At 46.6% G+C, this 12,633-nt stretch overlaps 1 non-coding gene across 1 annotated transcript; it reads right to left on the bottom strand.

Moving 5' to 3' along the window:
- Positions 1 to 12,195: 12,195 nt before the first annotated feature.
- On the bottom strand, positions 12,196 to 12,267 carry TRNAA-AGC. Its single transcript has one exon. It is a non-coding gene; the product is annotated as a tRNA-Ala (tRNA).
- Between the last annotated feature and the right edge of the window lie 366 nt (positions 12,268 to 12,633).

Raw genomic sequence — 12,633 nt, 5'->3', positions numbered from 1 at the left:
ACAATTAGGAACTCTGTTCTCTCCTACAGAGTTAAACCACCCAGCCAGGCTACCGGGCAGAGTCGTCTGCTCTCTTGCTGAGACAGACCCACACACTATGACCGGCACTCTCTCTGAGGCAGACCTGAACGAAACTCCTGCTGTGCTTCCCTCCAACCTTCCATCCCTCCTCTGAAAGATGATTGGATGCTGGAGCTGCACTCCCACGGGCTCAGGGATCCCGAGGAAGCGGCTGAGTGGTGATTTTTCCCCTGGGGCAGGACAGCCTCCTGTCCCTCACAAGCCCTCTGCACTTAAAATACCATTTCATGGTATTTCTGTTATGAAGATTTAGCAAGACAGTACAAGTTGGTGGACTGGGTGTCTGTTAGAACTCAGTTGGTTCTGCCAATGGGATCAGAATGACACAGTTGCTTCCTGGTCACAGTTGCTGTTTCTTGACTTCATAATTCACAGGGTAATCCAAAATCAATCCCAAGTATTTTTTAATATAACAACTACCCTATTTTTCCTTCTGTTTTAAGGGACCTGCGTGTTCTGTTTGGTGTAAGAGAGAGGTGTGATTAATCCGTTGTGCCCTGTTCTTCCTCCTAGAAGGTGACAGGTGCAAACTGATACCAGCATCATGCAGCACCCATCGATTCAACCCTTCCTTTCCATTGAATACAAGATGCAGATAAGGGTCCTTAAGATCTTGGCCTGAAATGTGTGCTTTCTCCCTCCACCTTTGTTTTGTCTTTTTAAACATCCAGCCTGATGAAGAATTCCAGAGAACTCAAAAGCATGCACACAGTTTTCTGTTATTTTTGTTGGTCCTACTACACAGCATTTGTTTTTGGCTTTGCACCAGGGGTCCTCAGTCTTGTTAAGCCCATGGGCACTTTGGAAATGTCGAGAGTGGAGAGTGAGTGCCATCACAAAATGGCTGCCATGGGGGCAGGGGTCAAACTTAAAACATCAAGTGGTGGCAAGCCAAATATCTGCCTATGATGGAGGCAGCTATTTTGATATGGGTGTTCCCTGCAAACACCAAGGAATGCTTCCTGGGTTCCTCTGAAGCAAACCCTGCTCCAATGAGTGGTGGAAAGCCAGGGATGACTAATTGTTTGGGGGAACAGGATGTTTCAGGGAGGAAGCAACTAGGCACCAGGAAACCCAATAGTGGGATCAGTTCCCTACTACCTGCAACCTCTGCCTATAATCCAGTTATCCCACTCTCCAAACTCTAATATGAGCCAATCCCCAAATTCCTGCTAGACCAGTGATTCGTATGGGAAGGATCCTGTAGGATGTTTTGCAGAGACTTACATAACCCGTAGAGCTTGCCTTTAGTGAAACACTGTCTAAATAGCTTCTTCAAGCTTATTGTTCCAATTGCCTGCATAGTTTTAAATGCAACGTCTTGTTCTCTGATAAGCTTTTTGCATAATGGCAGATCCGAGGGTACTGCAAGTGGTCTTCAGTCTGCAGGAATGGTTCTGACCGAAAGCCTGTGCTACATCTTTGCCAGGATGCAGAGAGGAGAATTGATTTCTGACTTCAGGAAAATGGCTGAGCCTGCTTATGCATCTGCGGCAACAATGGAAGCTATAAATTTTTGTCTTAATACCATTGTAGGCGAGTGACCAAGCTAGGAACAACATTTCCATGTTGTCATTTCTTTATCGGACTGCAAATCTATGCACTCCTTGGTTAAGTGAAGCTGAGGATTTGACAGCTCTTCACCTCCTATTCATGCCTGTTGTTTAGCTGAGACACTGAAAAAACAACCTTTTATTATCTGGGGAAAGTGTGGTTAGAGGCTGGGAAGCTGGGTGCACTAGAACTCACTCATCAGCATTACTATCACTCCTTCCAGGAGCACACTGGATGGCCCTGTGCCTGTCAGAAGGCTAGACTGCCTGTCTCTCAGACTGGGCTCAGAGGCAGCAAGGAGTTGTGCAGCCCCACTGCTGGGCTTAGGTTCCTTTCACCATGGAGGATTCTAGTTACAGCCCAGGTGAAGGGGCCACTGAGAAGCAAGGCAAGAGGATATGATTGCCTTGCTGCCTCTGAGCCCCTTCCAGTTTGGTGTAGTGGTTAAGAGAGCAGTTTGGTGTAGTGGTTAAGAGCGCAGACTCTGATCTGGGAGAACCAGGTTTGATTCCTCCATTTCTCTCTGATCTGGGAGAACCAGGTCTGATTCCTCCACTTCCCCACACTGCTAGTGTGACCTTGGGTCAGTTACAAGTTCTTTCAGAGCTGTTCTCTCATGAGCAGTCCTTGAAAGAGCTCTCTCAGCCCCACCTACCTCACAGGGTGTCTGTTGTGGGGAGAGGAAGGAAAGGAGATTGTAAGCCACTCTGAGACTCCTTCGGGTAGTGAAAGGCAGGGTATAAATCCAATCTCCTCCTCCTCCTCCTCCTTCTTCCTCTTCTTCCAGGTGAACACCTAGATATCCCAGTCTGCTTTAGCCCTAATTTGTGGCAGACAGAGACATTGAAATGGCGCAAGAGCAAGCCAAGCTGAGCAACCTTGGGTTGATGGCAGTCCCAAAGGGGCTGCTCCGCTCAGAAACAGGCTGTGACAGTGAACATAACAGGCTTGCCCATGACCACTTCCCTTGCTGTCACCTAGGTCTGAGCCAAGTCGCCCTGTAGGGTTCAGCTTGCCTGGCCACCAGCAGCCTTCCAGGGTGGTGACCCACTAGGAACATGCCTGGCACATTAAAAGCTGCTCCAGCCATCTGTAACCTGTCCTCAAAGACTCTGCCTCCAGATCTGGGTGAGTTTCCTGTGGCTCCAGAGCCTCTCAGCCAGGGGAAGAGTGTTGACAGAGGAATTGCACATTGTTTTCTGACACGCGGCCTAGTCCGGCTAATTCTCTTCAACAAACAGGGTGAGAAAGCTTCTAATTCAGTTATGCTGCATCCATTCCCAGTGCGAACTCTCGATTACCTCCCCCTAATGGATGAAGCACTCATTCCCCTGGAGCAGCCATGAGTGCTGGGGGAAGTGGGCCCAAGCTCCCAGGCTTTTAGTGAAACTCGATTTGTTTCACTGCCTGATTGAGGCTAAGAGGCTGAGAGCAGAGCTGGCCCTTGGCCGTTCTGAGCACCTTGCTCTGTTCTCCTAAGTCATTCGGACTGGAGTTTGTTTCCAACCCATCCATCTTCACTCTGAGCAGCCCCCACTTTCTGCTCCCAAGTTTTTTTGGGGGGGATTTTTCTTGCTTACCCTCAAGGAGCATGATATCAGAGAAGTGAGAGATAGGGAGCTACAGACAGGGCAGGTCCTCCTGGTATCCACTTATGGTTGTCAGTTTCCAGCTGAAGGTGGAGGAACCCCTACTGGCACTCCCCCATCCCTTGCCAGCACCCAGTGGGGGCAGTAGGGGGAAAATGGTGGGGAAAAACAAGTGTTGTGTGATGTTGCAATGTCATTTCCAGCAAGAAAACCAGAACTTATGCTGCTGTGCTGCATGAAGCTCTAGGAATCCCTCAAAATTCTATGACACTTACTTTAGAGTTTTAAGGAAATCCTAGAGTGTTGCATGGTACAATGATGACACTTCTGTATTTTTCAGCCACAAGTGATGTTGCAGTGCTGCCTGCACATCTTCATTCCCTCCAGTCCTCCTGCTGGTTGCTCACAAGCAGCCCTACTTCCACTCCCTAGGAATTCTCAGGCAAGTCACAAATGCTGCTGAACTGTCAGTAGGCTGAACCCTGCCCTAAACTGTCCAGGCCCTTTTGAAAATGATAGCCTTCTTCTGAGATCAAAATGGCATCTGTGTAATTGTGACCTGTCCCCACCTGCCTTGCTTCAGTGCACTAACTACACCGTATGTCTCATTAAACTAAATCAAAGAAGAGTTTATGAAACATGAATGGGTACATGGGCTAATAAAAGAGGATGTAGAACAAGTTGTAAAATAGGAGAATCCAGAAACTGCAGATACTGTGTGTCTCATCCGGACTATAAAGTTGAAGGCAGCTTTGGGCTAGGCTGTTTTCTGGCAGATCTGCATAGCAAAAAGTTGCAGGTTTTCTGTAAACTGGCATTTATTCAAAGCTGAAATTTTACAAGCTGAGGCTACACACATCTATAATACTTGGGGTGTCTGGGTGTCCTCTTTTTCCATTGGTGAGTTGTGCTGTTGAGGCTTGAAACAGATAGGTTCTGCTGAATCTGGAATGGCTGTGGAAGATAGATTCCTGAGCAGCTACATGGATGCTAAGACTAACCAGGCTGTCTGGGGTGAGTTAAAAAGGATCAGCCATAAGAAAGGCAAACAGGAGCTTTGAACATTTCCCCACTGACAGTAGCGGGCACCTGGACAGCAGACAGAGCTGGAACTATGGTGAGTTGTATAGTAATTATATGTAAAGTTGTATCTATGCATGTAAATTAGCATATGCCCACTGACAGTAGCGGGCACCTGGACAGCTGACAGAGCTGGAACTATGGTGAGTTGTAAATAATTATATGTAAAGTTGCATCTATGCATGTAAATTAGCATATACAAATTTTGTCCTATTTTGTCTTTTTTTAAGGGCACTTGTGTTCTTTCTTTTGTCATCTGTAGCTGATAGCTCTGATCACACTATACCGTGGTTTAATAATCTATGGCTTGATCAAATTCCAATTACTTTTAACATCTGAATGCAGACTACTCAACAAAGTAGGATTTCAAACTAGGGTTTGTGACTTTTTAAGAGTGATAGCTTGAACTAATTGTGGTTTGTTCTGTCACGTGAATTAACAAATCACAGTTGAGGTGAACTGAGCTGTTACAGAAGCTGTAGTTCAGTATGATGTCTGAATCCCTGGAATGAACTTCCTGTGACTGAGACTGCTCTCTGTTTAACAATGAAGAGTATGTGTGTGAGGTTTGGTTCATTTGTGGATTCTTTGATATGTGTGTTTTAAGTGCTATCAAGTTGCTTCCGATGTATGGTGACCCTATGAATTAATGACCTCCCAAATGTCATTAACAGCCTTGCTTAAGTCTGGCAAACTGAGGGTCATGGCTTTCTTGACTGAATCAATCCATCTTGTGTTGGGTTTTCCTCTTTTCCTGCTGCCTTCAGCTTTTCCTGGCATTATTGTCTTTTCTGGTGACTCTTTGCCTTCTCATAATGTGACCAAAGTAGGATAGCTTCAGTTTAGTCATTTTAGCTTCTAGGGAGATTTCAGGCTTGGTTTGGTTTAGAATCCCCTTGTTTGTCTTTTTGGCCATTCATGGTACCCGAACTCTCCCCCAACACCACATTTCAAATGAATTATTTGATTTAATTCTTAATTAGGTGATTTCGTTGACTATTTTAGTCCATAATATAAACTAATAATTTATATAATATAAACCAGTTTGCCGCTTCTACTGTTTTATTTATCCCCCTCCCTCTCATCTTCCAGTGATGTGGGAATAATGTTAACACTAACAATGTACATTTGGGCTCCACAGTCCCATCCTAGACATCTGGGTTGGTGTTCATTAAAGGTATCATATGGCTTGTTTTTGGATTTTCGTTTGGATCACTGTGGTGACCTGCAATCCCTTGCAGTTTTGGAAATACCTGGATTTATCTGACCTACATGGTGATTCACCAGCTAGAGAAAAATGACCCAGGAAGAGACTGTGCTTATATTTATTTATTTATTTATTCGTTAGATTTCTATCCCGCCCTCCCGCCGAAGCAGCTCAGGGCGGCTTACAACAATTATAAAACCAGCATAAATACATACATAAAATAGAACTCAATAAAATAACTCAGGATTTCCTGGGCCCCCCACTAGGTAATACTACCCAGTTTGGCTTCATTTGACTCTTCACCAAGTGTATCATCTAAAATTGATCTCCAGTATAAAAGAACTAGCACATTTCTCCTTGGTCTTCTAAGGGACCCATATGTTCCATCTGATGTCAGGCAGACATTTGTTCAACTACAGGTTTTATATTTACAATTGGAGGCTGCCATTGATTTTTCTTCTTCCCAGAAAGCCAAAGGTGCAACCTGATACCAGCACTCAGCTCCACCCAGAACTGCTTTATCTACTGAAGTTTGCTTGGCATTCTGCTGTGGATGCAGACAGAGAGATCATGGCCTGCAACCAGGGGCAGTCTTAGCCAATGGGTAACAGGGGCAGCTGCCCTGGACCCCATGCTGGATGGGGGATGCTAACAGCTCTACCCTCTGAAGGAGGATGGGAAAAGAAGAGCAAACTCCTGCTGCTGCTGGGGAAGCTAGCTTCTGGCTGCCACAGTGGCTTCTCCCAACCTAAGAGCCAACCCTTACTTTGCCCCAGAAGGGTGGGGTGCACCAGGGGAGCCAGTGATCCTAGGGCCTCATCCTGGACTTTTGCCCAGTGACACAAAATCACTAAGGCTGCAATCACATGCACAATTTGACCCGACATAGGTGTGAATGCCAGGCGGATTTAAAGGGCGCGATCAACCAACAACCTATTGGAAGTGCCCCGCAGCCATCAGCAACCCGTTCTGCTCTGCCACAGATGCAGAGTTAAAAGACACTGGGGAAAATCTGGTAGTTAATGGGTTGCAACAGGCCACGGATGGACTTTCCCATCTGATCACTCCAGTGCGCTCTCATGGCATCGGGATGGTCTGATCAGGCCATCCTGACTGTGTGCCACTGTCCCCCCCTCCCCCGCAGTATGTGCATCATCGCAAACTCCATAGGGAGTGGTGCGGAGGTGTGATTAATTGATCCCTCGCTTAAGCTCATGGGAAACAAATGGCACACAAAAAATGACTCACCCGCAGTTGCGTCTGATCACACACTGATGGGCTGCACCTGCAGCTTCAAAGGGAGGTGTGATGGTGCAACTGCGGGTCAAATTCCTCCGGAAGAAATAGCCTCACTTGCCCCCATTTTTTCTGGCACGTGTGATTGCAACCTAAGACTGCCCCTGTGTTGGGTACTTTTAACAGAGTAAATACGCTTATCAGAATAAAAGCAATGCGGCACACGTGTGTTATTAGCTTTAAGAAAAGTTTATGAAAAAAATAGGGAAGCGGTACATGGAATTAACAAAATCCTGATTAGTTTCTAGTTCTACATCTTGCTAGTTTGTTTGCTGAAACTTGTGTGGTGGGAGAGAACAAAGAAAGAGAAGGCTCTCCCCCTAAAGGACCAGCCCCTGTATACGTGACAAACAGCATGCACCCCCAACCAATTTATTGATCAGTCAATAGACAAAACTACCTCTGGTGGGGAAATACGTGCCTAACACCTAATTGGTTCTAAGCTAACTAGCTAAGAATTAACATACATAAACAGTTTAACTCTTTCATGGTGGAAGTGTTGACATTTGCAAAATCCCAGTGCTCTGCCTGCAACATTCTGCTCTGACACCCAGTCTGATGAAGAGTTCTGAAGAACCTGAAAACTTGCACACTGTGTTGTGTTATTTCGGTGGTTCTAATAAGGGGCATTACATGACTTTTGGGGGCAGGGATTTTGCTTTGGACCAATGCAGCTGCCTGCAGCCTCTGTACCCCTGTCCTTCTTTCCTCTCTAGTCTCCCTCCTTTTCGAGTACACAGATCTCCCAAACACAATGCCAGCTTCCTAAAGCCACTGATTAAAGTGATAAGCAGAGACTGGAATTAAAGAAATCTGTTATTTAGGAAGAAAGGCCCCACCCAGCCTGCTTTCTAGCCTGCACTTTTCACTCAGATGCCTGGAGTTTTTTTTAATTAAATGTCAAATATAATTTGGGAGAGCAGAGGCTGATGCCCACATGACCCAGAAGTCTCGGTCTTTCCCTGGTGCTCACTGAATGCTGAACCTTGGGAGCCAGTTAAGCAGTGGGACTGAGATAGGATACATGACCCACTCAGACTTGATTGCAGGGCACTGAAAAAACAGGCAGGTGTATTTGGCCCCCAGCATGACCTCTTTTTGTGTAAGACTTCACAGAACTTGATGCGGTGGCTTGATAAGATGAACACAAGTGCTGCAAAATTAACTACTTTGAGGCAGGCAGAGCTGGTTCCAGGTTTTTGTTTTTTAAAAACAACAACAACAACAGGGCAAGACACTTGCAGAAACACCACCACCCCTGCCAAACACACACACTTACTCCCAGGGTCTTTCCATTAGTGCAATCCTATGCAAAGTTACTCCAGCCTAAGCCCATAGGCGTCAATGGCCCTGCATAGGATTGCACTGTAACTCACCCTTTCCAGTGGTCTCCCAAGCAGCAAAATTGAGACAGATGGGATTCTCAATGCTTTGGTGAGGGAGAGGTGCCTGTGTTGTAAATAGCTCCATTGTGGTGATACTGGACATATTGCTGTCGGTGCATGTGATCTTTTTCCAATGGTGCTTACAACTTGAATTCAAGCAGGGTGTATGGGGAGAAACAACTGAGGTAGAGGGGAGGAAGAATGCAGCTCCTGCTAGTTTCAGTAAGGGAGAATGCCCCATTGTATGCACCTCATGCTCATTTGTGTGTGTGTGTGATTTGAAGTTTCCTCCAGAAATGTCTTGGGCTATAACTCTTTTGGGGTTCCTGGCTGCTCTTGCCTTAATTATTAGTTGGAAAATGTATATGCTGCCTTTCCAGACACTGGCTCCACGTGTTGTTGCTGTTCAGTCACACAGTCGAGTCCGACTCTTCGCGACCCCATGGACCACATCACGCCAGGCCCTCCTGTCTTCCGTTGTGCTCCGGAGTTTGCTTAATTTCTTGTTTATTGCCTTGACAACACTGTCTAACCATCTCATCCTTTACTGTCCCCTTCTTCTTTGATCTTCAGTCTTTCCCAGCATCAGGGTCTTCTCCAGTGAATGCTCCCTTCTCATTTGGCGACCAAAGTATTTGAGCTTCAGCTTCAGTATCTGGCCTTCCAGGGAACAGTCAGGGTTGATTTCTTTTAGGATTGACTGATTTGATCTCCTTGCAGTCCAGGGGACTCTCAAGAGTCTTCTCCAGTTCCAGGTGACTCACACAAATAAAACAATCATAAAATCAATAAGCATAGAAATAATCAATACAATCAATACAACACACACACACACACACACCCATTAAAACAAGCCAGGGCATAAAACATAATCAGATCATGTCATTAATGATATTAATGGCATAATCCTTTATCTAGAAGCAAACCATAAAGTCAGGGGAAAATGTAGAACCTCTTCAGGCTAAAAAGACTAATAAACTGGATTTTAAAAAAAACACGAACAAACAAACCATCTAGGAATGTGACTTGTCCTTCTGACTTTCTTGCAAAAAATAATAACACTTAGCATGTAGATGATGCTACAGTTCAAATGTTCAAAACCATTGAGGTATGATAGCTCAGTAATTCTTGCAAGAGCTCTGCTGTGTAGGGTGGAGTTGTTATCATCCCAGTGTTGAAGAAAGAGAGGTAGCCTAAGATTACTTGAGGTTCATGTAGGATTTTATTTTATTTTTTTATTTTATTTCATTTATACCCCGCCCTCCCCGCATGATGCAAGACTGTGCATAGAAGGCTTCATAGTTCATGCACAGAGTTTTTCTGCTGCATTCCTCAGGGCGCATGTCCCATCCCCACCTGCAACTCTGACTAACCATCCCCACCCACAACTCTGACTAACTACATGTACCTGCATGCATGCTCCCTTCCTATAGTTCATTAGCTGCTCCCCTCTCCTCTCCACACATGTTGATGGACACTGAACAGCCTGAAACAACCATGGCAAAGGCCTTAAATGAGTGTGTTCAATTAGCCAAGCTCTAACGTTCTGTGGGGTAGAGCACATCTGGGAGCCCCTTTGCTGGTACAGACAGCACAGCTTGCCAAGCAGTGGCTCAGTGGTAGAGCATCTGCTTTTCATGCTGAAGGTCCCAGGTTTAGTCTCTGTCATCTCCAGTTGAAAGGACCAAGTAGTAGGTGATGGGAAAGACCTCTGCCTGAGACCCTGGAGATCTGCTGTTAGTCTAAGTAGACAATATTGACTTTGATGGACCAAGGGTCTGATTCAGCATGAGGCTGCTTCATGTTTTCATATATATGTTCATCACCTGTAGGTCTTTTACCCACAAAGGAAGAAGGAGACTTAGGAATGGGTACTAAAAAGCTCCTTCTCGCATCACTCTGGCACAGTGGGCATGGCAAAGATACCAAGCCTAGATCCACAAAGGTGGATTCTCCCATTCTGGTCTTGCTGCCCATATAAAATACTGTTTGAAAGGGGGCAGGCTTCAGGGGAACCAGCATTTCAGAGGGGACATCTGCAGGCAGTAAACACAGCTAAACAGTACAGGAGGGGTCTGTGTGTGGAGGGGGGCAGGATTGATTACCCGGGATGGAGGAGATCCTCTTTCTGTTCTGTTCTGCCTGACTGCCTGATTCAATTATGTTCTGTGACTAGCAATTGAAGGTGAGGTTCAGCCACAGCATTCAGCACCCCTCATAGGGAGAAAGATTATTGAGGAGTTGATTGCATATTTTTGACCCACAGGCTGTCCTGCTTTCCTCCCCCTTCCCCTTCTCCTCCCTCCCTCCCTCCCTCCCACTCTGTGACTTTGTGTGCACACCTGTGTGTCACCTATAGATTATAAACTGTTTGGGGCATGAACTGTCACTCACCACAAACATGGATGTGGATAGATAGATGGCAGACTTTTACCCCACACATTCTCCAAGGAACTCAGGGCAGTGTCATGCCCCTTGCCCCATTTTATCCTCACAGCAACCCTGTGAGGTAGGATAGGCTGAGAGTATGACAGATCCTCAGTTGCCCAGGAAGCACCGCGGTAACATGTAGAAGTCAGGACTCTGCAATCACAATGCTCGAATCACAGTACAACAGATAGATATACGTGTTAAGACAGATTGGCAAACAGGTAAATGTCCTGTTCCTGCAGTGCCAGAGTGGAGAGCCTCAGATCCCCCAACTATTGGCAAAACAGGAGAGCTGTCCAGCAGAGGAAAGAACAAAATCCAGAACAAGTGACTGAAACACCAGGGGAACTGTCCAGCCAAAGAATGGGGCAGGAGAATCTGGTTAAGCAAAGAGTGTTGGGCATCAGCAGTTTCTCGTCTTCTCCTTGGGAGATGTCCTGTCTGATTGCAGCTGTGGGAAGTAGCGAGTCCTGAAAGATAATAAAAGAAAGGTACAGATGAAAATTTATAATGTTTGGATTAAAGACGTATGCTTCTCCTGGGTCTTGCAGGGTGCTGTTGAGCAGGCAATCCTAGGGTGACCACATACAAAGAAGGACCTGCAAATTTGGGCAAAGGTGAAAAAGCTGCACCTGCCAGAGCCCCCCTTTTCTTCACAATGTACCCTAAGGTACAGGAAGCTGTTCTGCCTTCTGCACCTGGCCAAGTGGTGGCCAACTATTTTGGCAAGTGTGCCTGGAGTCAAAGCCATAGTAGCAAAGAGTAACTGTCTGGCTCCCTACATTATTTTATTTATTGCGCAGGCTTCTCATCCCTTCCCCTGTCACTTCCTTCTACTGAACAGGTAGCAGCACAGTGCTGAAAAGGCTCACTGACTCAATGAGCCTAACTGGATGGGACATTTTCCATGTGTACCACAGGTATGCTTATAGGTACATGTAAGTGTACCTGTACACATAAGTGTACCTGTTTGTTTGGTGAGACTTAGACCCATAGCCACGGTTGAATGTGTATACACCATCAGTTAATAGCCAAGAGGGTGAAGCGCCACCTCCATGGCCTTTGTCAAGCATAGCCTCAGTCTCCCCCCTCCTGGTTCCGGAGCCCAGACTCAGTATGAGACTTCCATGTGCTGAGCAAAGAGAGAAGTGGCTTTGGGGGGAGGGGAGGGGGAGGGAATGAGGTGGGAGGGGAGGACAGGCAGCTTGTGAACTATTTCCCAGCTGAAGGTGCTTCATAGTATAGGGGGTGGAAAGGGGGAGACAGGGGTGGCTGCAGAGGAGGAAGGATTTGTGCTCAGTGAAGGCAGAAATGGAGGTGATGCTTCACCCTCTCAGCTGCTCATAGTGTCAGCAGTCTAATCAGACGGACGTGTCACATGACACTTCCATGTGCTAGTGAATGTACACATGGAAGATGTCACATCTGGTTAGACCCTCGGTTGCACATGAGCATTCATGGAGCCGCTTTATACTGAATCAGACCACTGATCCTTCAAAGCCAGTTTTGTGTCTTTCCGAGGTCTCAAGTGGAGGTCTTCTGCATTACCTATGACCTGATCCTTTTTAAAAACTGGAGATGCCAGGGATTGAACCTGGGACCTTCTGCATGCTAAGCAGATGCTCAACCACTGAGCTACAGCCCCTCGGAAGCCTCATCCTTCTGCAGCCGAGCAGGAGGGGAGGGAGCTGCTTGGCTGCCGCTGGAAGCAGGAAACTGCTTCCTGCTGTGGCTGAGGGGCAGTCTTGCTGGGCTCTCCTTCTCCCTCTCCCCAAAGGCTGCAGAGCTGAGAAGAATGTCCCACCAGCTGCGGGCTCATAGCGTGACCCTATGCAGCACTTGGCTTGGAAACGAGCCTGGTTTATCTTCCATAGTGCTTACAGGAGGAAAGTGTGCCTTGGAAATGTAAGGGGAGGGGGTGAAGAGGGGAGAGAGAGAAAGTGTATATCAGAGACTAACAACCCTGGCTCAGCTCCAGGCCTGCTGCTGCCACTACTGCCTCTTCCTTTTG

Source organism: Gekko japonicus, unplaced genomic scaffold (assembly GCF_001447785.1).
Source record: "Gekko japonicus isolate JY-2015 unplaced genomic scaffold, Gekko_japonicus_V1.1 scaffold208, whole genome shotgun sequence".
Classification (NCBI taxonomy): domain Eukaryota; kingdom Metazoa; phylum Chordata; class Lepidosauria; order Squamata; family Gekkonidae; genus Gekko; species Gekko japonicus.
Note: the sequence above shows the minus strand (reverse complement) of the source record. Positions and strands in the feature narration are given on the sequence as shown.